This window comes from Castor canadensis, chromosome 10 (assembly GCF_047511655.1).
Source record: "Castor canadensis chromosome 10, mCasCan1.hap1v2, whole genome shotgun sequence".
NCBI classification, from domain to species: Eukaryota; Metazoa; Chordata; class Mammalia; order Rodentia; family Castoridae; genus Castor; species Castor canadensis.
Window position 1 is genome coordinate 75,570,178 of NC_133395.1, and position 16,456 is coordinate 75,586,633.

Sequence of the window (16,456 nt, forward strand, 5' to 3'; positions counted from 1 at the left end):
TTCCCTTGTCTTGTACACGTTTAGCATTTTTTGGGGTCCTACACTGGCTCCCCAGCTTTCCTGGTGATAGCCTCTTTGACTGGTGCCCCACTAGACATCCCAGCTTCTTGTCCTTTCAGCCCTTCTCCTTGCACATCCTTACCCATGAGTAGTCATTCCAAGAATCCAGTTTAGCTTTTCCATAATCCCAGGTGATAGGGGCCACCATCCTTTCTGTCCTGCATGCCTTGCTACATGGCCTTTCTGCTAAAGGGCCCAATCACCGGGTGATCAAAGGCAGCTCTGGAGACCGACTGCTGCCCAGTTCAATCCCTGGCCTCACCTCTTTCTTGCTGTATGACTCAGGACAGAATGGTGAGTCTTTCTACCTCAGTTTCCTGGTCTATATTAGCATGATCTTAAGTGAGATAGGTAGGGACCAATGCAAGAGGACAAAAGGCAAATAAATTTTGGGGTTTTAAGCAGTTACCAGTTAAAAGCATGCTGTCAACTGCCTTATCATAAAACACCAGATTTGGCCAGAAGGCTGGAATATTTACAGACTAGGAGCCCCTATGACTAGACCAAGCTAGAAATGATGAGATTCAAGGTGGCTACACAATTGACAAAAGCAAGGGGGAGTTGTTACCAAAGACAAACCTACATAAGCTTTCTAAGCTTCATTTTCTCTTCGTTGACCTATAGATCTCTAACTTTGTAGGGCATGCAGCTGAAAAATACATAAGCTTCCCACTTGCTTGCATGTGACATGTGGGTTATGATAGATAACAGTTGCCTAGGTTTATTTTCACAATCTTGAAGGCCACTTTTGCTAAAAACACTGACTCTTCATCTGAGGCTACAGATATCTGATGGGTGACTAAAATGGGATAAAAGACTTGGCATTTCTCTGTCTTCATGTTGTGTAAGTCCCCTTTGCTTTTTTTAAACCCTGGGGTCAGATTCTCCTTAGTTCTACATGTAGACATATTGATCATTTAAAAATGTTTATTTAAGACTGTAATAACTTGCCTATTGCCCATTGGGACTGCTGTTTCTTCTACCTAGCCCTTGGCTTTCTTGGCAGCTCAAGTACCTGCAGTCCTTATCATAAGGACCAGATCACACCATAAGGCCAGGATGTTTATGTAAGACGGTAAATAACTAGCAGTTCCTGAGTTATGTCCCCATCCATTAGCTCACAGACCTCAGGCCAGAATGCTTGTGCACAAGAAGGAAGATATCTTTTTTTAAACTGTGCTTATGACCAATGGACAAAACTTTAGCCAACCCTGGAAAATCAATAAAAGCCTGCTGCTCCCTTTGTTAAGTGAGTGGACTGATCACCTCTTTGGTCAGCACTGGCTTCCTTCTCCCAAGCTGAAGTCCTAGTAGTGTAGCCTTGCTTGGATTGTTTGTATGTGTGTCTTGGTCTCATTTCTGCTGTTTCCATTCCATAAGAGCTTACTATCCTCTATTAGTAGCTACTTCATGGGATAGTTGGGAAAATTAGATGAATCAATACATAGAAAGCACTTAGAACAGGGCTGAGCACATTAGGTAAGTGCTGTGTGTTTACTGTTTTGCTAAGTTAATCTCTAAGAGGTAAGCCGGCTTTTTAAGAGCTTGTTTCTGTAATTTTAGGTATGATGCTATAATACTCTCATGGCCGTCCAGCCTGAACAGGAAAGCTAAATAAAACCAGGTTTGATGGAAGCAGAGAACATTTCGGATGGTTTTCTATCTATAATTTTTAAAAGTAATCTCTTCCATGAAAGCATTGAACTTAATATTAGTTCTGGGAGCAGATGAGTCATGAATAACAACATTTAGGAAGAAAGCCCTTCAAACAGTGGGTACTATACTCTCTAACTCGTAGTCTCATTTGTCAACCAGCTGGGGCTCTTAGGCTCTGAATCTTTCTGAATGGGAGTTTCTATGTGGCAGGCTGCCGTTGTCACAGGCTTACTGCTCATGGTTGAACCATTCTCTCTTTCTTAGCCACAGGTGGATTTTAAACCCTGCCAAAGATGGTGGTGCTCCTTACTGAGAAGACCTTCATTCATTTAGCAATATTCTTATGCTCCTAGTTAATCTCTTTCTCTAGCTGAAGAAGGAAGATAGAAGTGCTTCAAAACTGCATGCCACCATGGAGAACAGACAAGTGCCCAGTGAGGCTTGAAGGCTACAGCAGGTGGCCGCATCACCTGGAGAGCTCTGCCTCTCTGGCTACCTTCCTGTTCCCTCATACACAGGCCTTTGATCATTCAGACTCAGCAGGACCACACAGCACTCCTCCCTAACCGTGTGGTATCCCATGCCCTGTTAACGCTGCATCTGGGTTGCTGTCTCAGGCTTTGTCTGTGACTATCTCCTGTGATGACAGAAGAATCTGGCTCTTTGTTCTGATTGTCCTCCAGTCATTATGGAGTGATGGGATAGAAGCCAGTGTATAGTGCTTCTTGGGGGCTGGGGACAGTGGGAATGGGGGGGCGGTCAAAGGAGACTTCCTCAGAAAGGTGATGCCTGAACCCAGTTTCCACATTGAGCAGGCATTTGCCAGTCAACTACCTGTGTATGTGTGTGTATATGTGTGTGTACATGTGCGTGTGCATGTGTGTGTGTGTGTGTGTGTGTAATTTCAGGCAGGGAAACTACCTGGAGCAGAGATGCAGAAGCACAGAGGCTGCAATGCAGAGAGAAGGGTGCAGTGAGAGCTGAGTGAACAGGGGTAGCTGGGCTCTGGGACTGACCATGGAGAACATCCCTGACACTCAAGAAAGTGCAGCTCTGCTGAAACTTATTCCCTCTGGTGAGTTCCACAGCCCAGACTTTGCCTCTGAGGAACAAGAAACCTCTCCTACAAACCCTGGCTGTTTCTGTTGCCTTTGGGTCTAGAAAGACATTGGTCAGGAGGCAGACTATGCATTGAAGGACCCTTCAAGGGGCAGACTTGGGCACAGCACTGCAATTACACCACACTGGCTGTCCCTAGAGTAGACCAGATTCAACTGATTTCACCTTCCCTCAAGGTAGGATTTTCAGAGAACTGTCTTGGAAGGTGTGCAGAGGTGTATAATTACCCATTGTAATCAGTTAGCTATTTAGACATTTATATTTAATTAATGAAATAAGCATTTATTAAATGTACCAGGCATTATGAATGGAATGCAAAGAAGAGTGAAACCTGGAGGAGGGCAGGGGCCCCCCAGGAGCTCGTGGTTGAAGAGATAGTATATAATCCAGTGTCACCAGGGCTATGTAATCGGTGTCTGGAATCACTGCGATGGCTGCATAGAAAGAAAGTCACTCACTTGTCTGGGATTGGGAAGGTATGATGGTTAATCTTGACTGTTATTTTGATTGGATTGAGAATTGTCTAGGAGTTAGTAAAGCACATCTCTGGAAGGGTGTTTCCAGAGACATTTAGATCTTGAGGGCTCTGACCTGATAAGCAGACTAATCCCTTGATGGATCTATAATAGGATGGCATTATTGGGAGGTGGTGAAAAGTAGGAGGTGGGGCCTAGTTGAAAGAAGGAGGTCACTGAGGGTGTGTCCTTGGAGGCTGTATCTTGCCCTGGTGTTGTCCTGAATTCATTGTCTCAGCTTCCTGTGAACAGCCTCTTCCTTCTCCGAACCCTCCCATTGTCATTATGTCCTACCCAAGCCTATGGAGCCAGACAACCATGGACTGAACCCTCTGAAACTGTTAGCCAAATTAAATCCTTCCTCCCTTAAGTTGTGTCTGCCAGGTATTTGGTCACAGTGACAAAAAAACTAATATAGAGGGAATAGGAGATGCTTCTGAGAAAAATATTACTATGTTGAGTTGTAAAAGTTGAGTATAACTGGTAGGCAGAGTGGGAAACAACCTTTAGTCAGTTGCAACAGCCTTTTCAAAGACATGACATCATGAAAAACCATGGTATATCTGGGAATGTCTAGTAGTGACTCATTATTTCTCAGCCATCAAACTATCCCACCTATTGAGTGTAGGCAAATGGGTTGGTCAGCCTTTAAGTCTCCTCCAGTGCTTGCACACTTGCAGTTTGTCCAACAGTAATTCTGGAAAATATCCATGCTGTTGTCAACAGCGCCATCTCTTTCCTCAAACTGTAGGCAAAGTCCTTAATTTGATATATTACATGAAAATCAGGTATGCTAAGGCATAAATATTCTAGAATGAGCTATTGCTACACTCAGGTTCACTTAAAGAACTTTTGCAATATTATAACCTTACCACTTATTAATAGCCACAGACCTATGATTCTCTAAAAATGGAAGCTCTCTCCAGAATGACCTGTGTGAGGGTGTACAGCGTGCCTCTTGACAATTTGTGAAAGAACCACCTCTAAGCATAGGAAAGTAACGATGGGCTCCTGAGAAGGCAGATTTCCAACTCCATGTGGCACATGTGAGTTGATGTTATAATCTTACCCTTTGAACTTCTGGTATGATGACATTATAAAAAATGTGATGTCATCTTCAGCTGAGCATATGTTGTGGTGTGGCAAGTACTGGGGATTGAACTCAGAGCCTCAAGCTTTCTCTACCACTTGAACCACACCTTCAGCCTCTTTGCTTTAGTTATTTTTCAGATAGGGCCTTGTGCTTTTGCCTGGGCTGGCCTGGGACTGAGATCCTTCTACCTCCACCTCCTGAGTAGCTGGGACCACAGACATGTGCCATCACACCTAGCTTGTTTTTTGAGATAAGGTCTCACTAATTTTTTGTCTAGGCTGGCCTTGAAACATGATTCTTCTATCTCCACTTCTAAAGTAGCTGGGATTACAGGCAGAGGGTACCATGAGTGCTCTGGCAAGTTACCTTTCCTGACATGATGTTGTCAGGAGCAATTGAATCTGCTGTTCAGTTATAATCAGAAAGTGCAACTCAGCATTAATCTCCAATATCCACTTTACCAAACACTACTGGTTTCAACAATTCTATTCAGCACCCAGGTGGGCATAATCAATCCTAGTGAGCAGGTTAACTCTCTGGAGGAGTATTTGATGACAAGCTCATCTTGCAGGTCATAAGTGTGGCCATTCAAAACTCAGCATTTCAAAGAGAGGAGTGGTTGACTCACACCTGAAGTCCAGGTATTTAGAAGTCAGAGACAGGAAGATCCCTCCATCCCAGGAGTTCTAGGTCAGCTAGATGACACAGTGAGATCCTGTCTCAAAATTCTATCAACCAACCAACAAAAAGCTCCCAACTCCCTAAACCCAATGTTTTAGAGAAGCCATGTTGAGACTTCTCTAGCCTTCTCCCTAATGGGCAAAGCCCTGGGGTTCCAACTGTGCACTTCAGCATTTGAACATGTCCAAGAAACTATTTCCCAAGAAAAGCCTTGCCCGGATATCAGGTTCTTTTCAAATCTACCCTAGGTGGAGATGAGATGATCCAGCCAAGAATATATAATTTTCATAGAAACTCACATATTTGCTTCCTACTATTATGGCCAGTGAAGCTTTGGGCCTTTCTTCCAATCTCCTCCTCAAAATACCTGCAGGTCAGGCAATCCACCCATTGTTATCCTACTTTTTTTTTTTATGGCCCAGGTTGGATGAATAAACACATGAATGAGGAAAAGAAGTTTCCAGAAAGATCCTAAGGGCCTAACCTTCCTTTCCTCATAAGTGTCTCATAGAGGTGAAGGTGCATATCCCACCCCAACACTGGAGTCCAAGAGTGGTGTGCTGTGAGAAATAATACTCAAATTCATAAAGTAATTTCATTTTTGCAAAATGAAAAATGGCCTATCATCTCTAAATAAACACTGCACAAAGTGAAACTCTACAATTTCTTCTGGACAGTGGAGCCAAAAGACAGGTAGTATTCATCTCTCCTCTAGCCCCATGAATGGAGTGAGATCTGTATACTAATCAAAGGAGAGCACAAGTTGAAAGGATTGTGAGAGATGACTGTATTCCCAAATTAAAGTCTATTCCCAGACAACATCGGATAACAATAGCAACTTCTTTCCAATTGGGCTCCAATAGTACCAAATAATAAAGGAAAAAAGGCTCTGTGACTCACCATCTAGGAAGCTGCATTAGAGAATGTTAAGAAAGTAAGACGGCAGCACAAGTTCTCAGGCCATCAAGGAAGGCACCAAGCCAGATATTTAAAGGGAGATGTGACCGGAAGCTAGTGAGCCTTAGCAGGAGCTCTGGGACACTCAAAGACACCACCAACTCATTTGTACTCACTTCGCACTCTCACTCACTGGTCAGCCTCGTGTAGGCATCTAATGCGTCATGCCAACTTGATCAGAAGCTATTTGCCCAGGCTATCTTGTATTAGCAACCCCTAGACAGCCCACCAAATCCTACAAACCCATCACATCCTTTACTTTGAGAGAGGATCTGTGCAAGAAACAGTCATATAAAATCACTGTTACATGAAAACTCACAGATAATTGCTTCCTCTCAGAGCTGAGTCCTTATGCATTCAATGGACTTCCTGTTACTGAGTCACGAAAGCTATACAACTTTATGTTTCTTGCTTTGCCCTGGCTCTTAGCTAAATGTCACAAAAATTTAGCTCAGTCATAAAAGCTAGTACTGGTTTAAGTCTTTAGACACAACTCTCCCTCAATGTTCATTGCTTCCTAATTGATATTTTTTAAAAAATTGAGAGTATTTTATACACTTAAAAAAACTTCTTTGCTTATGTCCTTCTTTGGAAGTAGATGACAGTCCCTACTAATGGTTCTCTAGAGATAATTGCACACTCTGACTTTTGTCTTATTGCGAAATGAATTATCATAAGTTATCCCTTTCTTTAAACATGGAATTTCAAAATGTTTATAAAAACTAATAATAGCTATATATGCAGGTTTTATTGCACATGGACACAGATACATATGTTTAGCAGTAATCTTAAAAAACCTAAAAAGATATGATAATGTGGGCAATATTTTAAAGAAAAGCTACACCAGCACCAGAACATTCCTTTTAAAAGCTCCACGGCATTCATTTTCTTCACATTCCTTGTCTTCATACCCTGACTGTAAGTAAGAACAGAAGTCATGGCAACCCGTGCTGTGCATGTGTGCTCTGTGTTCCAGGTGCAGGGCTGAGGCTTCCTGTTGACCCTCAGCAGCAATCTTGCATAGAAGGAATTGGTTAACCTGTTTCGTGGATGAAGAAACTGCAGCTTACAAAGATTGGAAACCTTGACTATTAAAGGTTAGTGACTCCTGTCTATAATCCTAGCTACTCAAGAGGTGGCACTTGGAAGGATCACAGTTCAAGGCTACTCTAGGCAAAAAGTTCACCATACCCATGGCAACCAATAGCTGGGTGCGCCTGTCATCCTAGCTATCAAGGATGCATAAATAGGAGGATCACAGTCCAGGATGGCCCAGGCATGAAGCAAGACCCTAAAAAATAAGTAAAATAAGCAAAGCAAAAAGGGCTGAGGTTGTGGCTCAAGATCCTGAGTTCAAACCCAATACCCTCCCCCCAAAAAAGTTAGTGATTTAATAACCTAAAAATAATGTTTTAAATCACTTCGTCTAATCTAATAATCAGTCAGTCCTGCAGGACCATAGTGCTTTGTGAAATCCTTTTTGGCTCAGTAGGCATACCCTTTGGGAACACTGATAGGTTTGTAGGGTGAGTGTGTGACTGTGTGTGTACAAGTTTGTGTGCAGGTGTCTGGGTGCCTGGGTATGTGTGGACACGTAAGATAATTTTGTCACATCTTGTTAGTATCTCATGGTTCACAGTCCTATTCCAAACTGTTTCCTTAACCTGTTTTTTTCAAACTCCTAGTGAGGCCATCGGCATCCAGACTCTGCTGTTTGGCAGACTCTCGTTTGCTCTCACCCAACTCTTTTTGGACCTCGGTGTTGCTGTCTCCACCATAGGATGCCTGGTTTTTAGGTGGCATTAATGAGCGAAGAGCAGATTTGTAAACATGTGGGTTTCTTATTAGGTTAAAAGTTGTTTGGCTTTAATTTTTTTTTTTGTTAATCTTGTATTTAACTATCCTAAAACCTAATTGTGTTTTTCAATCCAAATAAGCAATTTCCTTCCTAGATCCAAGAGCTCTCAAGCTTTGAAGATAAAAGGACTGGCTGTTCCACAGCTCAGAACTTTCCATGACATGTTACTGAGACAGGAAGGGAACTTGCAATCCTTGATGTGTCCCAAGAGAGAAGTATCTGATCTACAAGCAGTGACCTGCCTCCCCGAACTGCGCAGGGCGCCAGCTGACTGCAGACCCCAGAGTCAGAAGCAAGCACATGAGGCTGCACGGGACTCTCCACCACCTGGTAATGGACTTGACCCTGAAGCCTGACTCTACCCAGCCTCGGTGACCTCTTAAAGGGAAAGGGCGACAGTGGGTTGGAAAATGGGAAACTCAGATTTATCAGTGAAAACTCTAAAAAAAAAAAAAAAAAAAAAAAGTAAAGCCTCCATGTAGAAAAACTCGATTAAAATACAAAATTTAATATATTAATGTTTTCTCTTCTCAATGAGAACTGAAAAGTAACTATCCTCCCATTTGTCATGCTCCACGGAGCCCTAAGGGAGTTTAACAGAGAGCATTAAATATCGTTTATTAAAGAATTACATTTCACAACAGTGAGCAAAGGAAAAAACATTAGCAAATAGAGCTCTGTTCATCCTCCCCAGTTTATTTTCATGCTCAAACTGTGCTATTAGTTACGAGAGGGGGAAAAAAAAGACACAGTTAAAAGCTCTTAAAATTTAAGACCTAATAGAATTGTTTCTTCTTGTGAAATGCTGTTTTGAGTCTGCTTATTTTGAAGTCTGGTCAGAATGCTAAGGTTATGAGGTGCCTGGATTCTCACACTACTTAGCTGTCAGGCAGGAACCTTTAGAAAACTTTAAAAACCCTGTATGGCTACAGGGTGCCCACAGACACCCTGTAGACACCCTGTTTTTAAGTTATGGAACACAAGCAAAGAGTTGCCAATTCACAGGTGAGCCATTTTTTAAAATAGTCACTTGGGCCCTACCTGCCTTTGCCTGTCATTGAGAAATGACTGAAGGTAACACAGATATCGTGCTGCCTCCAAATGGAAACCTGTTGAACTGTTTCAGGAGGGCATATGGCTGCAACAACCTGCTCTAGTGACTATCCCAGTGCCCAGAGGACTTTCCAATTCAATGAGCATCTACAAAGTATTCAGTGTGGCCAAAGAGGGTTTTCAGCAACTGTGTAAGAAGGTTGGAGGACAAATTCCACTCCTGCAATGCTGGTAAGTGACTGTTGTAGCATGTAATCCTTACCCATCTTTATTGTTAGTGTTTTAAAGGTTCATCCAGGTGGTCTCCATGCAGATGTGCTGAATGACGATGAGGGAGGTCACTGGGTTTCTGCCCCAACTTCCCTGCCACTTCCAGGCTGCAGGACCACTGTGCTATGGTTTTGATACAGTTGGAGTGTGATCCCAAGGATCCATGTGTTGAAATGTAATCCTCACTGTGAGGAACTATAGAGGGTGAAGATTTGATCCAACTATGGTGTTTAAAGGTTGGGCTTTTGAGAGGTACTTGAATTAGATAAGGTCATTGGAGCAGAGCCCCATGATTAAGTCTTGGTGGCTTTAGAAAAAAGGGAAGACCAGGATACACATGCAGGGTCTCCCTGCCCTTTGCATGTAATGTCTTGAGTCACCTTGGGACTCTGTCAAGAAGGCCATCATCAGATGTTGCCGTTTGACCTTGGACCAGGGCTATGAGCCAAAATAAACATCTTTTTCTTTATAACGTATCCAGTCTTATCTATTACTATGTATTATTCACAACAGGAAATGAACTAAGAGAGGAAGTTGGTATCAGCAAGTGGGGCTTTTGTTAACCACGAACACCCTAAAATCTGGAAGAAGCTTTGTATCGCAGTAATGGGCAGAGGTTGAAAGCGTTTGGAGGAATAGGCTAGAAAAATGCCTATAAATGGAGCCTTACGGTGATTCCGGTAAGAATCATAGAAGACAGCAGCATGGGGAAAAGTCATGATGTCTTAGAGCTTAGATTAGTAGTGGTCAGATGCAAGTGAGGGATCTTCTGTTGGCAGTTGAAGCAAAGGCCTTGCTGTCACATCTGGCCCAGCTGTGTGCATGCCCTAGAACCTGATCAAAGATGGACTTTAAAAGTGGTGCACTGAGATTTCTGATGGACGATATCCACAAAACATCTAGGTTACTTTTATATGCCAGTGCATGACGTAAGGATGGAATGTATAATTAGTAGGGAGGCAATGAAAAGATTTGAAAACTTCCCAGCCCTCAGGGAAGGAGTGAAGAAAAAGCTTGTAGGGTGTGGCTCAACAACCATATAAGGTCAACAGGGTGGAGCCCCCAAATTAGACCCTGGTGGCTTTGTAAGAAGAAGGAGACCACCACACACATGCATTGTCTGTCTTTTGCCCTTTATCACCTTAGAATCAGCTAGAAGAAGGCCATCACCAGATGTGGTCTCTTCACGTCAGACCAGAGCTGTGAACTAAGATAAACTTCTTTTCTTCATAACTTACCCAGACTGTGGGATCGTGCTATTAGCAGCAGCAAATGGACTACATACACAGCAAGTTACCCAACCTTACTTTTTCCTCCTACAAGTATCGTTCCTGGTAGGGCCAAGCTGCCTAGTGTCTGGACTGCTGAGCTTCCTCCCTCTGCCCCCTAGGCCACCCTGCACACCCCTGACTGGTTAATCAAAATGAAAGCTACCTGGCTTGCATAGCACTTTCTCCTTGTCTCAAAATACTTAATGGCACCCAACTGACTATAGGGGAAAAATTAAACTCATTGGCCTGCTATTTCAAACCCTCCAAATTGGTCTCATTTGCCTTTCCCATTCCCCTCCTCAATAATCCCCAAGGCTCGTGGTTCTCACCTCCAAGCCTTTTCTTCCTGCTGGAACTTCTGCAACTTCTTGTTCTCCTTGAGGTCAGCCCCTGTGCCCTGGCGCAGTGAGTGTAGTCCTCATTTCCTTGATCCAATTGGTGGTTTCCTGGAAGTGATGTTACCTTTCCCTACCACCTCATTTCTCTTCACTGGACACTTGCGCTCCTTAAGCACAGGCAATGTCTAAGGCCTCTTTGCATTCTACCACCAACAGGAGGCCTTAGGCAAGGCTGCTGAAGGTGTGATGTGTCGCTGAGAGGTGATAAGGGGACACACAGATCACACATGGGAATGGGTAGCTCTGTGCAATTTACTCTGTGAGCAGGTCTTTTTTGTGTAGAGAAAATTTCATTTTCATTCTCTATAAAGGGAGAGTTCTCATTGGTACTGGGGTAAAATGTTTAGCTCTGGGAATTATAGCAGTTTAGGAATGTCTCACTTTCTTCTGAGGTCATTTCTTCAGCTCTAATAATAAGCTCATGCACCATTGGACTCACAGTTCCTGTTTTCAGGGACTGGGAAGAGGCAGACAAATAAATGTTTTGTTTTGTTTTTTCTCCAGAGTTAAAGCATTACAGGCACATAGGCCGATGCTGTTGCTGCTGCTCTCAGAAAAGACACCAGGCACAGGAGAGGCCCAGGACATTTTCCTAAGGAGGGAAAATTAAGACTGGAAAGAGGAATTAGTTAAGAGAAGAGGCGGTGGAGAGGCCACACCAGGCAGGAGAAAGATCTGGCAAAAACACCGGGAGGTGAGGAGGGAGTGTGGTGTGTTCTTGAATGGCTCATTGCATGAGGATGGCGTGAATATGCATGACCTTCATGGAGCCATGGTCAGGAATTACGACTGTCCTAAGGGTATTCTGAAGGCAGCTCCTGAGATAGAATGAGCTGAGAAGAGCTCCCTCCTCTTTTGGTTTTTGGAAGAGTCTGGAGAATTGATGTTAACTCTTTAAATGTTTGGTAGAATTCATCAGTTAAGCCAGCCAGTCATGGGCTGTCATCTTGTGGGAAGTTTTTGGGTTTTTTTATTATTAATACATCTTTATTTGTTATTAAACCTATTCAGACTTTCTCTTTCTTTTTGAATCAGTTTCAGTGGTGTTTCTACAAATTTGTCCATTTTCTCTAGTTTATTTAATTTATTGACATAGAGTTGTTTATAGTATTTCTTTGTAATTCTTTTTCTTTCTGTAAAGCCAGTGCTAATTCCCCTTTTCATACTCAATTTAAGTAATTTGAGACTTCTCTCTTTTTTCTTGGTGGAGCCAATGAAATGCTTTGCAATTTTATTGATCTTTTGGCTTAATTTGTTTGTTTCATTGATTTTCTCTCTTGTTTTCCTTTTATCTATTTCAGTAATTTTTTTCCTGTAGTCTTTATTAGTTCCTTCTGCTTAATTTTGGTTCTGGTGTTCTCCTTTTTCTAGTTTCTTAAGGTAGCATGTTAGATTATTGATCTGAGGTCTTTCTTTTTAAAAAACATATGTCTCTATAACTACGAATTTTCCTATAAACACTGCTTTAGCTGCAACCTTAACTTTATGAGGTTGTGGTTTTGTTTCCATTCATCTCCAAGTATTTGAGATTAGGAATTGGCTCACATGATTATGGAGGCCAGCAAGTCTTAGCTGTCTGCAAGCTGGAGAACCAGAGAACCCATGGCGTAATTCACTCTGAGCCTGAATGCTAGAAAATCAGGGGAACTGTAACTCTCAGTCTGAGGTCGGAGGCCTGAGAAATTAGGGGCTGCTGGTGCAAGTCCTGGTATCCAAAGGTCCAAGAACTTGTTCTGATGTTCAAGGTGGTTGTCCGGCTCCAGAAAAGAAGCAAATATCCTCTTTGTGTACGTTTTTGTTCTAACTGGGCCCTCAATAGATTGGATGGTGCTCACCCACATTGGTGAGGGTGGATTTCTACTCAGTCCATTGATTATAATAGCAGTCTCTTCCAGAAACATCCTCATAGACATACCCAGAAATAATGCTTCACTAACTAACTATCACTTAATCCAGTCAAGTTGATTAACCATCAGAGTCACTCCCTCTCTTAATGCTTTTAAGGTTCTCTTTGTCTCCCAACAGTTTGGTTATGATGGTTCTAGGTGGGGATCTCTGAGTTAGTGCTACCTGAGTTCTTGACCTTCTTGAATGTGTAGATTGTTTTTCATTAAATGTGGGAAGTAACCTTCCCTTTTTCTCTCTTTTCTTCTCATTTTGAGATGCTCATTAAGTATATACTAATGCACTTGATAGATAATGTATTTTGTTTTATATATACATAGTTTCTTTTGATAGTACAGGGATTTGAACTCAGGGCCTCATGAATGCTAGGGAAATGCTTTTTACTACCAAGCTGCAGCCCAGCCCTTTGTTGATATTCTTTATTTGGTGAAATATCACACTCACAGTTTCCTTTGGTTCTGTAGAGATGACTTCCTTCCTTCAGTTCTTTAACTGAACATACTTAAAAGATTGAAAGTCTTTGTCTAGTAAGTCCAATATCTGGGCTTCTTCAGGGAAAGTTTCTATCTCACTGTTTTTGCCTCTTTTTTTTTTTTTTGACTATAGTCTATCCTTTCTTTTTTCTTTGCATGTCTCATAATGTTTTTATTGAAAACTGGACATTTAAAATAATACAGTATAGCAATTTTGGAAATCACATTCTGCCCTGTCCCCAGGATTTATTGTTGTTTTGTTTAGTGACCTTTCTGAACTAATTGTGTAAATCCTACATTCTTTGTCATGTTTAGGTAGCTTGGTGTCATTTAACTGATGGACACAGTTTCCTTGAATGCTCTGAGTGCGTGTGAGAGCTGCCTTTCATCGTGACAACTCTGCTTTACACTGCTCCCTTTCTGCGTGTGCAGAGCCCTGGGTCAGCTGGGGTGAGTTTAGGGCCTCCCTGGGTTTTTCTGTGCATGCGTGTAGCATAACCCTGGGCACGCACGTGCCCTTCCAGATGCTTTGAAAAATAAAGGCTTTTGAAAGACCCCGTGGACCTCTCATTCCTCAGATTTTTCCTTTTAAGCTTTTTGACCAAAAAAGTCCATGGACTCAGACATTCACAGAGCATCATCCAGTCAGAAAGTTAATCAATTGCCTCCAATTGTTTTAGAGAAATATCCCTGGATATATCCAGGGGGCTTTTTGCCTAGGATAAGCCCTAAGTCAGGCCAAATAAAGATAGTATTGCACATTAGGTCTACCAGGGAACTACAGGAGAGGACATGGAATGGCAGTTCCCTGGGTATGAGCCTTTGGGGGTTCCTTAACCCCATTTTGCTGCCTCTTGGCTGTCAGGCTACTGGCTTTACTGTCATGGGTCATTTCCAATGCCCCCACAAAGAGGGAGATAGGGGATGGGAATAGACAAGATAAGATACCACAAAGTTCAGCCTTCATACCAAGACCCAGCCATTTGTACTGAATAAAAGCTTCCCAGATTGCTATAAGCCTTTGGTTAGTTTACAGAGTTCTAGAAAAGTTGATTTTGACAATTATTTTTGTGCCAGTTTTCTTGTTGCCTTTTGGGAGGAGAGAATGTTTGGATTATCAATGATTAGTTGACTTGTCAATTACCAAACAGCTTAATAGTATTATTATTAATTGTACTTATGTTTTGGAGAACCACTCTGGCCCTAGTGTGCAGAAAATGCAGGGGTTTAAGGAAGACAGGAGTCAGGGAGATGGGGTGGGTGTTTGGGGGTCAGCAGGCAGCAGATGAGACTGACCTGCCCTGAGATGGGACAGTAGCTTATCCCTATTAAGAATGACTGATAATGTGTTGAATGAGTCGTTTGCAGGGTCTGTGCTCAGAGTTTTATATACTTTTTGTACCTTATTGTATCCATTTCAAAGGTGAAGAACTAAATTTAGAGGACTTCAGTTCCTTTCCCAAGGTCACGCAGGTAAAATACGGTCAGAGCAGATTTTTCAATCTTTATTATTCTACTCTGCATTTCTAGAAGCAGGCTTAATAATGACAGTAAGAAATGAATTCTTCATTCATTATCAGCTATATGCTAGGTACTATTCTAGGGGCTGAGGACAATAGAAAACAAAATCCCTATTCTCATGGATCTAACATTCTAGTTGGTGAAGACAGACAACAAATATATGAGCAAACTCTATCTTATGTTTGGTAAAAATGAGTGTTAAGATAGAGAAAGAGAGGGGGCATTGGATGCATAAGGGGAAGTTTAGATAAAGCAACCAGATAAGGCCTTAGGAGAGTGATGTTTGAATAAGCACCTGAAACTCAGGGAGGAATCAAATGCTTAGCCACATGAATAGCACTGTAGGCAGAGGAGATAAGTGCAAAAGCCCTGAGGCAGGAACAGCAAGTGGCTAGGGTGGTGAGTAAAGCCAAATGAATATGACGTGATGAGGTCAGAGAGGTGATGGGTACCCAGACCACGTCCTTCCTGGTGAGTTTGACTTTGAGAGTGACATGATTAAAGGATTTATTGTTAAGAACAGAAAGACAAGGTCAAAACCTAGGAGGCCAAGTAGGAAGCTCTGTAGTAACCCAGGAAAGACCGTGGTGGCTTGCACAAGGTGGTAGTAGTGAAGAGGGTGACCAGGGATCAACTCCTGTGTCTATTTTGAAGGTTGAGGTCATGGGTTTACTGATACCCTGGAGGCAGGGAATGAGAAAGTAATGTGGTCAAGGTGTTAGCCATTGGAAGACAGAGTTGCCCTTGCTGGGACAGGGAAGAGTGAGTCGGTGAAGGAGGGCAGGTACCATGGCTGGGAGCGTGTACTGTGAATTCAGTAACCTCATGAGGCTTTCTAGTGGGCAAGGGTGTAGACAAATCCTCTGTGCATATGGATGATATTTATGGCCACAAGCTTGAATGAGCAAGAGTAGGGTAAAGGAGAGGACCAACAAATGCCCATTGGTAGCCTCATGGTAAAGGGGCAAGAGTAGAAGTCCTTTGTCCCCCTCGCCTTTGTCTCTTGCTATTCTGCCTCTGCAGCGGTCGCACTCCAACAGCAATACTCACACTGATGACCCTGAGTTACAAACAACAAGCAGGTGTGCTGCTGAGCACCCAGTGTGCCTGCTCTTGTGTTCTGCTCATCTTCCTAACCCAAGAAAGGGAAACTGGATAGTAAAAATTTAAAGATTATATAAGCTGTAATGAGACTTCTGATGCACCAAAATGGTGAGAGTTAATAAATGTGTACTGTCTTAAGCTATTAAAAAAAAAAAACCCAAAAAAATTTCAACAAAAAAAGTTAAACTTTATGCAAACAAATGTTTGCAATTCAAATGGCTAAGCTTCAGTTTGGGGTAGAATGAATTACTATGCATTATTAGCTCCTGCCCAGGGATGTTTGGATAAGTGAGCTTTTGCTGTGTGTTCATTAAGCCAAGATGGGAGAGTGGAAGCCAGGGAGGATCTGGGGACAGAACTTCCTCAAGGGCTCCTGATCCAGGATCAAGGACCACTGAGCACTCAGCACTCTCCCAAGCTGGGAGTCTGCAAGAGCGAATTCCTGTTCCCCACTGGTGTCAATCAATCCTCCCAGTGGGCTGGGGAAAGCAGCTCTCTGTTCCTGTTACTCCTCTTTTTCCT

The 16,456-nt window shown here is 42.6% G+C and overlaps 1 long non-coding RNA gene across 2 annotated transcripts; it reads left to right on the forward strand.

Annotated features, from left to right (window-relative positions):
* Nucleotides 1-7,013: 7,013 nt before the first annotated feature.
* LOC141411484 (uncharacterized) lies at nucleotides 7,014-14,570 on the forward strand. 2 transcript variants are annotated; one of them, XR_012436273.1, is made up of 6 exons: nucleotides 7,014-7,178; nucleotides 8,034-8,269; nucleotides 9,066-9,223; nucleotides 9,776-9,942; nucleotides 11,436-11,625; nucleotides 13,625-14,570. It is a non-coding gene; the product is annotated as an uncharacterized lncRNA (long non-coding RNA). The 2 variants fall into 2 exon arrangements; XR_012436274.1 differs by lacking the exons at nucleotides 11,436-11,625; nucleotides 13,625-14,570 and adding an exon at nucleotides 10,409-11,415.
* The last annotated feature ends 1,886 nt before the right edge of the window (nucleotides 14,571-16,456 follow it).